Below are 15,153 nucleotides of genomic sequence, written 5' to 3' on the forward strand. Positions count from 1 at the left end.
GTCTCCCAATAGAGCTACGAACCCCTCCATGGTCTCCCCAGCGCATATAGCCTTTCCTTAACAGGACTCCAGCATGCATTGTCTCTTCGTGGTAGGATCAACTGTTGCTGTTCCAAGCTGAACTGCATGTTAGAAATATGGAGCAGGTTGGAGCCCCAGATGTGCAGCGCGCATGGCCCATTACCATACTACCAACACTTCATGTGATGCTGGAGGGGAGAAAAACCACGATTTCACATAGTGCCACAGCTGCCCTATAATGTGCAAGGCAACTGAAGGCAAAGCATTATTGTAAAGAGGACGCCAGTTAACTTTCATGCCCTATATGTGGTCCCGATGACGTTCGCTGTTATACAGATGGAGGCCAGCTTCTATATTAACAACCTGTAGAAGTGAGGTTTGATATCACACTTATTTTACTATTTGTATGATCCCATTAGTTTACTAATAAAGCACATCATTAAAAAACTGCTGAGGATGCACTGACCAATCAAAATTACACAGCGCTCAAAACCACAGCTAGCAAAGTCAGTCTTAAGTTGCATTTGATAGTGTGCCTGTGATTTCTAGCAATGTGCATCGCGTCGTGGAGTTGGGTTCTAATGTCGCACAGTGCTGTTTCCTCAGTACTGATTAATACATTGCAATGCGACACGATGCGATTCCGCGACGTATATTCGTCTTCAGACTATCATTCCATCTTTGTCTTTTCTGAGATGTGTAATGACGACAGTGATGTAACTAAGGTTTTCTGAGGAAGGGGGTGCACACGTTGAACTTCAAGAAAATGAAGCAATAACAGTATTTTTCAGACGATCAAATGAAACAAAATATCAGTTTTAGAAAAATGTGTTGCTCTGAGTCAATCATGGCCAATGTAAACTCTGCCACAGCCTCTCGGTCTCTGTGAGTGGAATGTAAACCTTGCCACAGCCTCTCGGTCTCTGTGACTGGAAACTTGAGTGCAGTTTCCATGGACCCTCAGTAGGTATCAAAATAATGATCAAAGTAATGCAGGATTCTTTCACGGCTGAAACAATAATGGACTTTTCTTTTTGGATAAAGTTCTGTTTTGCAACTCACATTCTACTCGTGGTTTCTCGTCACATTAACGGGAACTGCTCTTGTTGTAGAATACAACTTCCGTTTTCATGCTGGTAAAATTTTGACAAAATATTGAGTCATAATAGTGCCAGAAGACAAGATAATCACAATGAAAACAGTTGATATGCTGGATTTTGGTTATGGTGTAAAAAACCCTAGTAACTTACATACTAGGAAGAGATCAATAACTTTCCGTTGACACCTGAGCTGTTAACTGCTGTGCCAATTTCTTCATCAATTCGAAGCAACGATCCAATCTCGACTAGCTCAAGTGGTAAGATGTTTTTAATCCAGTAATAGAACAATATTGTTTGCAATAGAGCACGATCAATCGGCACGAAACTGGTGTACAGCCAGGCTTCGCGGTCTTTTTGTACTCGTTATTCCGGTAGTCATGAACTAACCACGTACTGATATCAGTAAAGTTACCTGGATATTGGACATTGGACCGGGAATATCTCGTTGTACTTCATTCGCTGTAGAACCCTATGAGAACGTCACTGCAATGGATGTGGTCTACAGGCAAGGAAGTGTTTTGCATTGCCGAGACAATTTTTTGGGCACTTAACTTGCCTACCTGGCGAATCTAGCCAATTCGGTGGCGGCTTTAAATTTCACGCCGACAAAACCTGCTGTGTGCAGGTGTCTTAAAGCAAGCTGACATCAGACTCTGTCACATTCAGCTCCACTCCCTTACACTCAAAATTTCGCGGTCTTCCTTTCTTCTCAGAGAAATGTTGTGATCCATAAACGCAAACACAACCCTTTTCAACTACTACCATTCTTTCACACAATTCCCGCAGTTACAGAAACAAACATAGGCCTATCAATATCCACGACTACACAAAACAACAAATTTAGGTCATCCAACAAACAGCGTTTGGGCAGGTTGAACTCAAACTACGACTTAATCTTGAACGGCTGGAAAGGAAACGACCGGGAAATTACATGTATGCGATTGGTCTGAACCTTTGGTATGATCAATGATTCGGGGTTGCGCGAAAGCCATAACGCGCATAATAAATAGGCCTCAAAATGAATTTGAAACAATTCTTTCGAATTCCCTCATCGTAGATGGTTGTCGGAAGTATCTCGGTTCTTTAAAACATACAACTGCAGGGGCAGTAACGTCTTCATTGGAGTAAGACTTTCCACAAAAAAGGGTAACCCTTTTATTCCAGAACGGGTGATTTGGGTCTAATTCCATTATAGAAAGACCGATTTTTACTACGACAGCCCCAAAATTCTTATATAAAACATTCTTCAGCTAGCCGTGGATCGCCAAAACAAGGATATACCCGAAATTGTAAAGACCAAAACTTTGTTGCAGTTTTACACGTTGCGATATTTATCCCCCAAGTCAAACACAGTATTTCATCTTCACTTGAAGGAAGCTCAGTATGTCTATTATTAAAAATAGACAGATTTTTCAACTAGACAACGATTACTGGAATATTAACAAATAAAGACAAAAGGTCAAAACGGACCCCGAACGAAGGGAATCTTCCACAAAATGTGTAGGAAATTGTAACATGCAAGAAATACTCCGTACTGAGTATGCTTTATTTTTTGGGTACTGCAAGTGCTCACACATGACCGATATGGCCAATTACAAGTTGATATATTTGGATCAGCGAAAATTCTTCAGTTTGAATTTTCAAGTTTCCTGCAAGGTAATGTTTCGGTGCTGCACAGGCGGCTTGGATGAAAGCTCGGTTCTAAAAGTCAAATAAACTCTGTGCTCAGAGGAAACCGATCGGAAAACTGTGGGGAACAATACCTTCATCCATCACGAGGAACAAGTCTGACGAGACTGCATTTAGAGACAGTTTCATCAGTTTTTACTTTCCCTACACGTATAGGACAAATCTCTCTGGAAATACACCAGATCTGTTGGATAGAAATTACACACTCTAAATTTTTTTCACAAGCGTCCCCAAAATTTCTTTTCCAGGTGAAACGAATTAATTGCACTTTTAGGATTAAGATGAAGGAATCACGATCCACCCAGCTCACTTTGCAGTAGGAATACAGGCCTAGGGGAGAAAGAAGCACCTACTTATCGGGAAGTGAGCAATAACTCATAGTACGTTTCAAACATTCCTCAAACTAGACAGTTAAATTAGCTTAGATAGTTTTATAGTTGAACTCACCCCAGTCCAATTCCATCGCATTTTTAGATTATAGCCGTCCAGAATGCCGTCCAAACTATTAACATGATCAAGGGCAGTCTGAGCTATTGCTTGATGGGCCGCCAAAATAGGATTTTCGGGAAAGGCGAAAAAGCCTCCCACGTGTATTTCAACTTTTGAGCTATCTTCGTTGGCATTTCGTCGGCTTTCAGATGTTGCCCCTACGAGTACTGTATATGCTGCGATGCAGAGACTACGTATCACGCTTACGTTATACGTATGCATGATTCATCTACTCATGCAGCCCGATCGCCTCCTGCCTGTGAAAATCGTCGAGCTTGACTCTGGCTGCAGCTGAAGTGCCTGTGAAGTCGGCCTGTTATTTTATGTCCAACTGAAAGGAATGTTGTAAGAATAGACAATGCACACAGCTATGTACACGCTGAAATAACCAATGAAATCCATTCCAGGACTCAGCAAACTTGATTGGTGGAAAGATGTGTTACGCTCTAATGGTGTGATGACTTACGCATATCTTAAACATACAGTTCCACCCGTCGGAGATGGAGTATACTTTATAACTGTCGCTTGGTTGTATAGCTTTGCAGTAAATCATGCAATTTGCTGTAGAACAATATTTTGACGCCTAAAAAGTCTGTAGGAATGGATTGGGAGTATATAAATCGCAAAGTCAACTTCAGTATATCGTATTCCGTAATGCAAGGTTCAAAGACGGTGAAAATAAAATAACAGGTAGAGAAGTGCCCTGCTTGGTATGTGATTAGTATCTTAGTCCTGTGTGGAGATTCCAAGCTACCTATCATATTCTGACAGTAAAAGGGTTGCCGCGTGCATGGCAAGTATTAGTTGAAGGAATCCGGTAATACGATTATTTTACTGCAACCATTGAGGTTTCACCCTGTGTTTCAATTAACCTTATATTTGTTTGGCTATTTTTATCTGTATTTATGAGCCTTTTGGGTTTTTATGCTAATGCGAATTTATATTATCCATCAGCAAAATTGTGATGTCATCCAAGGCACTCCGTGTTGCATTAATTTGTGCATAAAAATTGGTGGAATATTTTGCTATACTAAATTAATTTCTTTTACAATTTACACTTCGGTTACCGTAAGTGCATTATATATATTTTGGTTCAAAATTTGAACATTAAAAAAGAGTAAACTGTTAGTGTCTTCCCCAGTTTACATTACAACAACAGCTGCCTCACCTGACCAGTAAACATGGAAAAATTAATGCTTTAATACTGATCAATTTTCGGAAAAATCACATGCACCGATGAACAAATGGTTCATTCTACATTAAAATTCAGGTAACCTGTTTTTTATATTCAAATCAATTCATTATGAATTCAAATTCGCCTGTTGCCACCTCGTCAGACTGCTCCCAAGGCGCTAATCCTATTTTTGCTCATTTTTGGTCAAAAACAGTATTTTGGGCATAGTATTCCCATTTGTTAATTAAATGCTTATAACTTTGGCTTAGGTACTATTTATAACATTTCACAAAAGAAATATTACTATATAATATTTTTTTGCGAGGGAGGGGGGGGGCTCGGGCTTGCATGTGCAGCCCGACTGGCTACCATCTTGTTTTCATGTAGATGGCAAAGAAAATCGAGGCTTCATATACATATATTGCGAAAAACCTTCCTATTAAACAATGGAGAAATGCTAGAGTCTCTTAAATATGATTTACCACTTTTATTAAATCTTTAGAGGGCATTTTCTAGTTTTAATACTTTAATGTTCACGCTATGTATGTGTGTTGACTGTTGACGCTTAATGACACTAAACACGTGGCATAACTGCTTTGATTAGCCCATTGAACACTAAGCAACCCAGATATATCATGCTCGACTCTGAGCCTTTGGTAACTTCAATTAAATGGTTCACACCATTTTTCTGCTTTGGCTATTTCAGGGTTGGCAATACTTGTTGAAAAAAACAACTACAATCGTTTTTTTTTTCAATTTAAATCGTTTTTTATTTCTATAAATAAATATGAAGATGACGTGGCATAATTGCAAGTATCTGTTTTCAAAGCAAGTACATTTGTTGTATGTGATAATAGACAACCTCGAATGGTTTGTGATCCAGCTCCTTTGTGATACAGAGCAATAACTAACACTTGATTAAAATTCACGTGATTAACAAAATGTTGTTACTGTTTCACTGCATAGTAACCAACACTTCTTATGTCATTGAAATACATGTGTATTTGTTGAAATGAAAGGTACAATACGGAAAATGTACCCTAATACCTTCATACATGTTAAACTGAGAAGTGGACACTATTATATACCGATAGTCAAATTTACAGTGTATAAATCCTTCACTTGAATTCATGCACTGAATCAAGTTTACTTGTAAGTCGAAACAGAGGACTTGAATTGAGAAAGAACCCAGCCAGCCTAGATTGTGTGTAATGCATAATACTTTTATACCTTTATGAAACTAGGAACTGATGAACTTAACCCTAAACACATTAGGGACTTTTTACTAGGGCACATCCTCAATCCTCCAAAATCCTCCATTGTTCAAATCATCATTTATCCTGAATCCTCCATAATCCTCCAAAACCACCCAGAGGATTTTGGAGGCTTGAGGTGGGCTATAATTATGGAGAGGAAGGTTGTTTTAAAATGTGCAAAATCTGAAAAAATTACAAATCAGGTGAAAAAAGAAAATTGAAACATTTTGTTCTCCCTAAATTAAATCTGCTGATTCAAAATCACCAATCAAAAAAGAATTTGATTTAAATTGCGATTTGAATCTGTGATGTACAAGTCAAAATGATTTACGGGTAAATTAGTCAATGTACCCTGGGGTGCGCAATACCAAAAACCACTCGAAATCAACCAAGGCCACGTAACCATGGCTACATGGCTTGTAGAAATTCAAGACGGACCATCAAGAAGCATACATGCAGAAAAAATTGAACCATAAACGATTAATATATTCATAAGAATATGTAAGGAAATCTGACATGAAGTACATGTTCACTCTATTTCCTAATTTCAGGTCGCAAAATTATTCAGTCAGATTGCATATACAAAAAAATCCTCAAATTCCAGTGAAATGTGGTCAGAAGTCCACCTTGTGTGTTAGAGATACTGCAAAATTATTTTCCAATTCTGAGCTTTTAATTTCAACCAACAGGAATGACAAAAGTGATGAGGACACCTTTCATACCGAATGTCTCGGCTAACAACGCAATCAGACAAAAATGAAACATTTTGGGAAAAGAACACATTGATAAAAGATGATCGGAATCAGTGGATTTTCTTTGGAAACGGAATTAGGATTATTTTAATTATTTACAAATCACAAATTAGTACGAATGGACTAAATAAATGGACCAGGTGTGACAAAAGCAATTCATTATACAGAGTAAATAAAATAAATTTCAAATCATACGTTTGACCATTGGAAACGAAAATGGAGGTACCTCCGGGTGGGAATCTGGACCGAGGTTGACCGTCCGTTCGGGAGTCGCGAAACTGGAACGCGAGAGAGTTCGGAAATGTCCGGCACCATCAGCTGAGAGTTGCACCTCAGTGCCGGCCCGGAACAAGGACAGCGGTAAGCCTGGTCATCGGTGATGGCAATGGACCGTGCCCGGGCAGACAGCCACGGGCAAGGCACGGGCTGGTCCGCAGCGTCCACAGGCTTAACGGTTGGGCGGCATAGGTTCTACCGCACCCCAGAAAACCAGAGTTCAGAATCCAACCAACAACGAAATCCCAACGGTTTTAAATCCGGCAGGAGATTCCAGAGCGCATTCTTCAGGACCCGAGAATGGGGTTAAGCTTCGGCGCGAATTCCATTGCAAAATCAAAAGTTCGTTGGACCAAAAATACTAAAGGTTAACATAACTTGTAAACATGCATTTTCATTAACAAATTCTTAACAATACTTCTAACTCGGTTAAACCAGTTCTGGATTGCGACAAAAACTTCTTCACGAATAAAAAGTAACTGCACGAAAATCCATTTTTCAGCCAGGGCTACAAACTGATTTTTTAATCGAAAATTTGGTAGAGAAAAATAGTTCAGGGCTAAAAATTTCATAACCAATTCCAACAAATTAAACAGTAGAACATGTGTGAGCTGTCACTCAATTATATCAGCTGTACAGAAACCTGTCAACAATACCATCCCCATGCCGGGCACTGACAAACCCATTACGTCACATTTCCGTTAGGTCAGTATAGTTGAGTTTGTATCGTACCTGTGTTTGCGTGCACTTATTACGTGCGATCCAAATTTAGAAATTAATATTTTCAGTTTTCAGCCGATTCTGAAAACGGAAATTCAAATTCATTTGATTAGCTGTAAACGTGTATATGACTGTCGAATACGAAAAAGTATTTGGAATCGCACATAGTGGGTGACCTATCGCCCTGTTAATTCCAAAATCGGTGACAATTTCATTGTTACCGATTTTTTGGCTCCAGTGATTTTCACAAATTTATTCAACTGTCAAACTAAAAGTCTGGCCAAATCTAGAAAATTTGAGAACAAATATATTTTACCATTCAAACATAACTTGTCTTAGAATGCGAAGTGAAGAACAGCATAAAAAAGTAGGTTTTAAATTCAAACAATCCAGAATTACGAAAGATCTGGAACAAGAAGAATGACTCTCAAGTGTCATGACTTTATTTGCACAGAAATGCTGTGGAATTCCACCCCCCCAAAAAAAACTTATCTTGACTTTTTTGCAGAAATAAGTATCACAAAAATAATTTCTATTTTCCTGAAACTGCACCTGCTTCCTAAATCAGAACCAGCACAATGATTAGTATTTTATATGACACAGATAAACCTAGATCCCAAGGACACAAAGGAAAGGCACAATTTACTACCGACATGACTGGCACATGCTTGGCATGCTTGGTATGGAACTTTGGCATGTTTGGAAGGCCGAAAAGCCATGCCTACTCCGCTTAGATTATTCGTTTTTCGCTATTTCTCCGTTTTCCAGAGCAACGTTACATCTCTCTCCTATCCATCAACCTTTTTTTACTGCTCTCAACATGTCAAAATATTTTCACCAAGTCATCTCTGTAAATTGTGAAATTTCTCCTGATTCGTTGTAAACACGGCAAACGCCCGTATACTCACAGGACGGCGCCATGTTCACTTCGAGAGCCACTCGTCCCCAGGTGCAGCGGAGGTATTATATGAGCTCAAATTGATAAAGGGTCGAAGTTGTAAACAGCGCCCTCTACCGGCACATTGGAAAAAGGTCAACAAAACACCGGCATTTTCGCATTTGTATACCCTTATTTTCACATTAAAGGGCAAAACATCCGGAAGGCAACAGACAAAATATTGATTCACAGTGTGTAAGGTATTTATTAAAGCAAAAAGTAATTTGCCACTCCAAACTCTCCACGAACCTTCGAGCTATGATTTCTGGCCAACTGTCTAAATATAGGGCTGGCCATTATAGTGGACTTTTTCAGATGGGAAATATTTCATTTGCCATCGTCATAACAAGAAAAGTAAAACTTTTTTCCGTTATTAAGAAAACATAGAAAGAAATAATAGCATAATCTGTTATCTCTCTTCGGATTTTTCGAAATTTGACACAACCTTCCCAGTCAGAACTTGAAAGTTTCCATTATTCCACAAGATTTTTAAAACTATTTTTAAAAGAAATTAATATTATTTGTGCAAATATTGGAAACTGCCAGGAATGTAAACATGAAACAACAAAGCGACGGTGTGGCAGGAGCACTGCTCAATCTGTTTCCAACGTGAGATAACCCGCAAACCGTCTCATGCGTTGTTACAAAAAGGAATAACAAAATTCAAAAACAACGAAATCTATGCATATTGTCAAATCGACATATTTTTTCTATATATTTGACCCTCAGGATGATTTTTGTTCAAAACCTGAATCACGTTTTGTTAGAGGGCTTGCGGTTGACTCATATGTACTCTGAGGTCCAAAGCTGTATAGTCTTCAGGAACACATGTGGATAATTTATCAGGCTCCAAACCATTTTGGTGCCATTTATCTGGACCTTTTGAAGAGTGGATTTCAAAGGAGAAATGGTTTTGATTCTAGGTCTGCTTCGCTCTTGAACAGCTGAGCCAGGTGAGAATGGAAAATGTTGCTTGTTTTATTATGGGGCAAATTTTCTAAAAAGTAGTTTTCCATACGATGTATTATATGGGGGCGGGTATATATTATGTGAAATAACACCTCAACCGTACTTTTTTGTGGGGGGGGGCATTGTCACATTTTTCTTAAAGATGGCATAGTTGGAATATGAAGATTTATTTTGTAGACTTTAGATTAATTTAACAAAAATTAAATCCTCCTTTAGGGTGACTCGAGTAAAAAAAGTATACTGTTATACATATTCATACAGGTAAATTACATTTTTAATTGATAACTTCAATTAACACCAAGTTCGATTTTTACATCAATAAACCCTTTCCTAAATTTATTGACCCACGCGAGTGCCTCCCGTTTATGTGTCAAATTTGCTTCCAAAAATAGACTTCTCGACTGGCTCTTTCATTCCAGAGAAATTTTATGAATTTGAGGGACAAAACGCCATGGTTTTGGTGTCATGTCCCATTTTCATCAACAGTGTACCCTTGGTATACATGTTTGAAGGCAAAATAAAATTTAGATTTAATTAATCCCTTGAACAAACGGGAAGACAGAAATTGGCAATTCTCTTGGATTAATAGTGTTGTATTCATGTGATATCTTTTTCTCTCTGACTTTGAAAGGTTTGAAAAATGCGGAAGATTGTTTTAAAATTTTTCCAATTATTTGCTTATTTTACGTTGAACTGGTACTGAAGATACCAAAACGGAGCCATTAATTCGGTGAGCTCATACCGTGTTCTCAAATCATTTTGAGTTTGTCAAAACGCTATGACAATATGGCATCTGTGCAGTTAGAATTGCAAAGGTCGATCACCTGAATTATAAAAAAGTGTTCGTCAAGCTGTCTACTATGTCGTATCATAGCGTCTTTGACAGTTCGTATGAAGTATACACACCCCTTCAGCAGCAAGCTGTAATAGGTGCAACGTGCATCCCTGAAGAAAGGGGGAGTGAAATTGTTAATTTCTTTTTCTGATTCCTCGAATAAATTCATTTCAACAGTACATATTTTGCCTAAACAATAAGGTGATTACATGTATTTATTAGTACTTTTACATGGGAAATTCTTGTTTTACCGCATCCCTTGATCTCCATTTTAAACAAAGGGTTTAACTTAAACTCAACGACGAACTAATTAAACATCAACACTGGTCACCAAATGTTAGTAGTCTAGACAGGCGTGTTGGGTTTCTTCTTGGATTAGATGTGCTTGCACCGCCTTCAGTTACATCGGGTGTGTGTGCAATTTGGTAGGTATATGGAATTAGAAAAGTAGGAGGCATTATAGAAAAAACGAATAAAACGTACACTGTAGTCAAATTTGAAACGCATATTGAATTACTGTCTAGCATTTCTTTTACAAATAGAGTCTCGGTAGAAATTCTCGGGTTTTGCAAGCAGTTCACACATCGTGTGCGTCACACGAATTGAATGGCTTTCATAATAATAGTATTAACTTCCATATTTTACCTCGACTTATATTTATTTTTGAAACCTCCACTGATCCGTAACCTTGGCAACAGAAGTAGTAAGCGTTTCACTCCTCTGACTACGTTTCCTCTCACAGTGCATATTGACATGTCACTTTTTAATATATTTACTATTTTAACAATCAAATTTCTAATGAAACATTACATTGATGAAAACTGAGTGAAATGACCTTATTAAAACCCTCGGTAGAGAGAGCAGCATCTCCTGGCGAGTCCATTTGAGCTAATTAACGTTTTTTTAAGTCCAAATTTCACGACTACTTATCATATCCTACCCCTGAACATGCTGAAAAGCCTGGTTTAGTCATTTTACAGCCAGGGCCTCCCTTAGCCAGAAAAAAATGCAAAAAAGCCAGACGGCCTTGAGCCAGCCTCCGGGCAATTCCCATAGGACTGTGTACTAATTGGTCCCTTGTGCACAACCTAATGGGCTGTTTACAAAACGGTGCCTGGGGCAGGCAGTGGAATGTTCTTTATCAGTGACAGCTGTCCGGAACTTGTCAGAGGCTTCTGTCGGCTGTCTATGAAGTGTTATTTTTGTTGGGGGGTGTTGCGGTGGTGGTGGTATGGCTTGGCTGGCGCGTGGCGAGGGCCCCCTTCAAATCCGGATAGCCTGGGAAAACGGCCCCCACGGTATTGTGATGTACTTTTGGTGGGTTTTGGTGGATTGTAAGATCTGTAGAGGCTATGGAACACCTCTGAAGCATTAATATACCTCCAGGACGGACTCAGGGATCTGCAAACCTGAAAAATGAAACGGACTCAACGGAATAGTCCGTCCACGGAACCGTGTGAGTTTAAATTAGGAACGCGTCCCAGGGTTTTCTTAACAATCCCATTCACCCGACAGTCAGACGACCAACCCGGTGACCAAACAGACAACCCCGCAAACAATGGATTGGAAAGAGAGATTTGAGAGACACTGTGGGATGAGTTGCGTTTTGCCGTGATTCTGAGGGAATATTAATCGCCAGGAAACAGTTTTGTTCGTGCAGCTCCAGGTACGTAAAATGTTTTACTTTATCGAAGAGAACACATACATTGAGGGAACAATTTCTGTCCTCTCCTTGTTAAGCACTTTTTTCATTTGATCGTTGCGAATGCGTTGGGCATTCTTTCCAATTATGAATTTAGAACTCAGTCTTGGAAAGCACATTTTTCTGCGCATGTGCTACACATAATTATAAGCTTAATGTAGGTTTTCTCGGTCAAATTTCGCATTCATACGATATTCTTTCGATTGCACCAGAATTCGGCTCTTGATACTCAGTTTGTTTTCGTTATAAGGCCGTATGATCACTCAGGGAGTAATACCATATTTAGACGGGCCACTGCATCACTCAGAACTCATTCTGATACATGGTTCTGGCTCTATATTTTGGTCTGGCAGCAATTGAGCTTCATGTTTTTTTCAAAACTCCATGCTTGTGCTGTGTTTTTTGCGTGCTCACAAATCTTAAAATGGGCAAAGTCAGTCAAGCCTGGTATGAAGTAGGGCAAAATACCACAATATTTCGTCAACTTGAATGAATTTCTTATCGCACTGGTAGAAGTGCAGATTAGAACATAAAAATGATGCCGGTACTGCCAGTTTCTCTTCAATGAAACTGGTAACTAGTCACTTCGGCACCTTGCCAAATTGGCACCTGCAAATTCGGCACCTTGCCGACTCGGTACCAACTAATTCGGCACCTTGCCAACTCGGTTCCCACCAACTCGGCACCTGTGCAAAAACCAACTTGGCACCTTTCCAACTCGGCAGCTGTACGAGATATTTAGGCAAGGTTTCTAGCTGACTATCGTACTCGCACTGTGACTCTTTCGGGCAGCTAGCAAAAATCACGGAAGGCCATGAATCGATGGAAAATATTCGGGGCAGTGCTTTTACAGCTTCACTCACAACATGATAACATTGCAAATTGAAATATGCTTTTCATACTCTACAGTCATCAAGATTCTTGAATCAAATGACCATCGAATCAAACCAAATTTAAGAGTCTCCATTAGTTACAAATTCGTTAAGGACTAAACGTACATTTTCCTCGTTTATGTACTTCTGGCCGGGATCGCGCGTGTAAACTACACACCCTGTCACTAACTACTTCTACAGTACTTATCACACTCGTGATTCGGAAACTTTGGAAATTTGTCACACTGACTGAATTTCTATAAATTATGTTTCATTGGAAAATCTGCTTGTTTTGGTGGGTTTGGCTGAAACAAACATGATTTTCTCGCGTGAGTATCAAATTTGTTTTATGCGCAAAGTTTTTGACCCCATCTGAAATTGGAGGAAGCAATCTGGAACTAGGAAATGTTTCGTCGGAGCTTGGTAGCCGCTCGACTTGTGGGTCGACATTCATGAAATTTTTGCTACGGAACATTTCAGTTAGTGTTCTTTTGTTTCATGTACTCCACCCCTTAAGAAAAGCACACCATGCCATAGAAACACACACAATCCATTGCAGGATGCTAGAAGAGTCAGAATGTGATACGTGCATGATGTAATGGCCTGCCTAAATATGGTAATACTCGTGACTTGATTCCGTATTCTTTAAGGGTGGGATGGATCATTTGCCGCTTTGTATGATTTTTGTTGAAATCGATAAATACGCTCAAAATCATATTTTGAATTGCAACCATCCAACAGCAACTTAGAGTGCAAATGCCTTTTTAACCTGCCTGCACCTGCCTACATTTCCAATTATCTTATTTTACAGGCCGGATCGGACACCAATTTGTGCAAAAAATGTGCGAACAAAATTCTGACTAAAAGAACCAAAAAACTCATGCTCCATACGGATGTGAGGGTAAGAGGAGTTGTGCATTGTAACATATGAATGCAGACCTTAATAATGTAGTCATGCGTCCCATTTCAATTCCCATTCCTTGTCTGTACGCATTACGAGATTGATAGTGGTCTTAGGAGTCGTGATCCGGCCGGGGTGAAACATCAACGCGGAGTACAAGCGCAATGGAAGTTCAAGATAGGCCTAGTTGATGACCGCTACTCTAAACATGCCGCAGACGACCAGATGCATGCATCCATGCTAGGTATGGTTGTGTAAAATTAAACCGTGGAGTAACTATATGTAAATAACCTGGGGCTAATCTGTCTGTCATATCGCTGTCGTCACACCCACGTAGACTTTACTTGTGACCCTTGACATGTTGCTCCATGATCTTTTTATATCCATGGTGATACCTGACCTAGGATTTTATCAACAGTCGTCAGGGAATATTTGGTCAGGGATCCAGACTAAGGAAGAAAAACAACTGTGGGTAGATAATTTCAAGACAATGGACAAGAGAGGGCGGAAACACGCAAACAGTGCCGTGGTCGATTTTCAATTGTTATGAAGTTGGTCCAGTCGAGTCCACCCGAGTACGCTTTTGGTTTTTTCACAAGCCTTCTGGGGCAAGCACTGAGTATACAGTGTTGTAATACACGTCGAGCAGGGCAAAAATCCAAAATTAATTAACATCTCCCCGGCAAAAAAATCCATCCTTGGAAATAATTAATCCGGTCGATGCAGGAAGTTTACCGGGCTAGATTTCTTAAGCGATGCATCCTTTGAGCTGACCAATGTTTCCTTGTCCCATACGGTTTTACAAATTTAAGTAAAGCAGAGCGTCACTGTGAGCGTATTGATCCTTACATGGTTAGAGATTAATATTGAAACTTAAATGATCACGTTAATTACGGAGCAAATGTTAATATGGATCGTCAACTTAAAAAGAAGACTATATCTTTACTGATTGCCATACCTCTGTTTTGGATACTCTCCGTTTATTGGCCAAGAGCTATCACATGACAGGGTGACATATCCACCTCATAAATATTCATGAGTAAATCGGAGGGCGTCATTGGCCGATTCCACCTCGCGTCTGGGAATTAAGTAGAAATAATACGCTACTAGGTGACGTCATAGCGGTGAGTATCCAACCACCTCGCTGGCGTGCGTTAGTTTACGTCTGTTACGTTAATTGTACAGTTTTACAGTAGGCCCATCGTCTTCTGAAATACAGAGCTTGTTTCTTTGGACAAATTCCTCAAGACAGAGGTATGACAAAACAATTGTTGACCGCTGTGGTGTGGGATATGACGTCGTCGAGGGCGCTATGCGTGGCCAAGGGTATTCAAAGCGTCATATCCCACACCACAACGGTCAACAAAGTTTTGTCATACCTCCGTCTTGGATACTGTCCGTTTATTGACCCAGAACGATCACACGACAGGGCGATATATCCGCATATCACACTCACCGTG

This window comes from Acanthaster planci, linkage group LG01 (assembly GCF_054643075.1).
Source record: "Acanthaster planci isolate LZ-2023a linkage group LG01, COTS_SCS, whole genome shotgun sequence".
Lineage (NCBI taxonomy): Eukaryota > Metazoa > Echinodermata > Asteroidea > Valvatida > Acanthasteridae > Acanthaster > Acanthaster planci.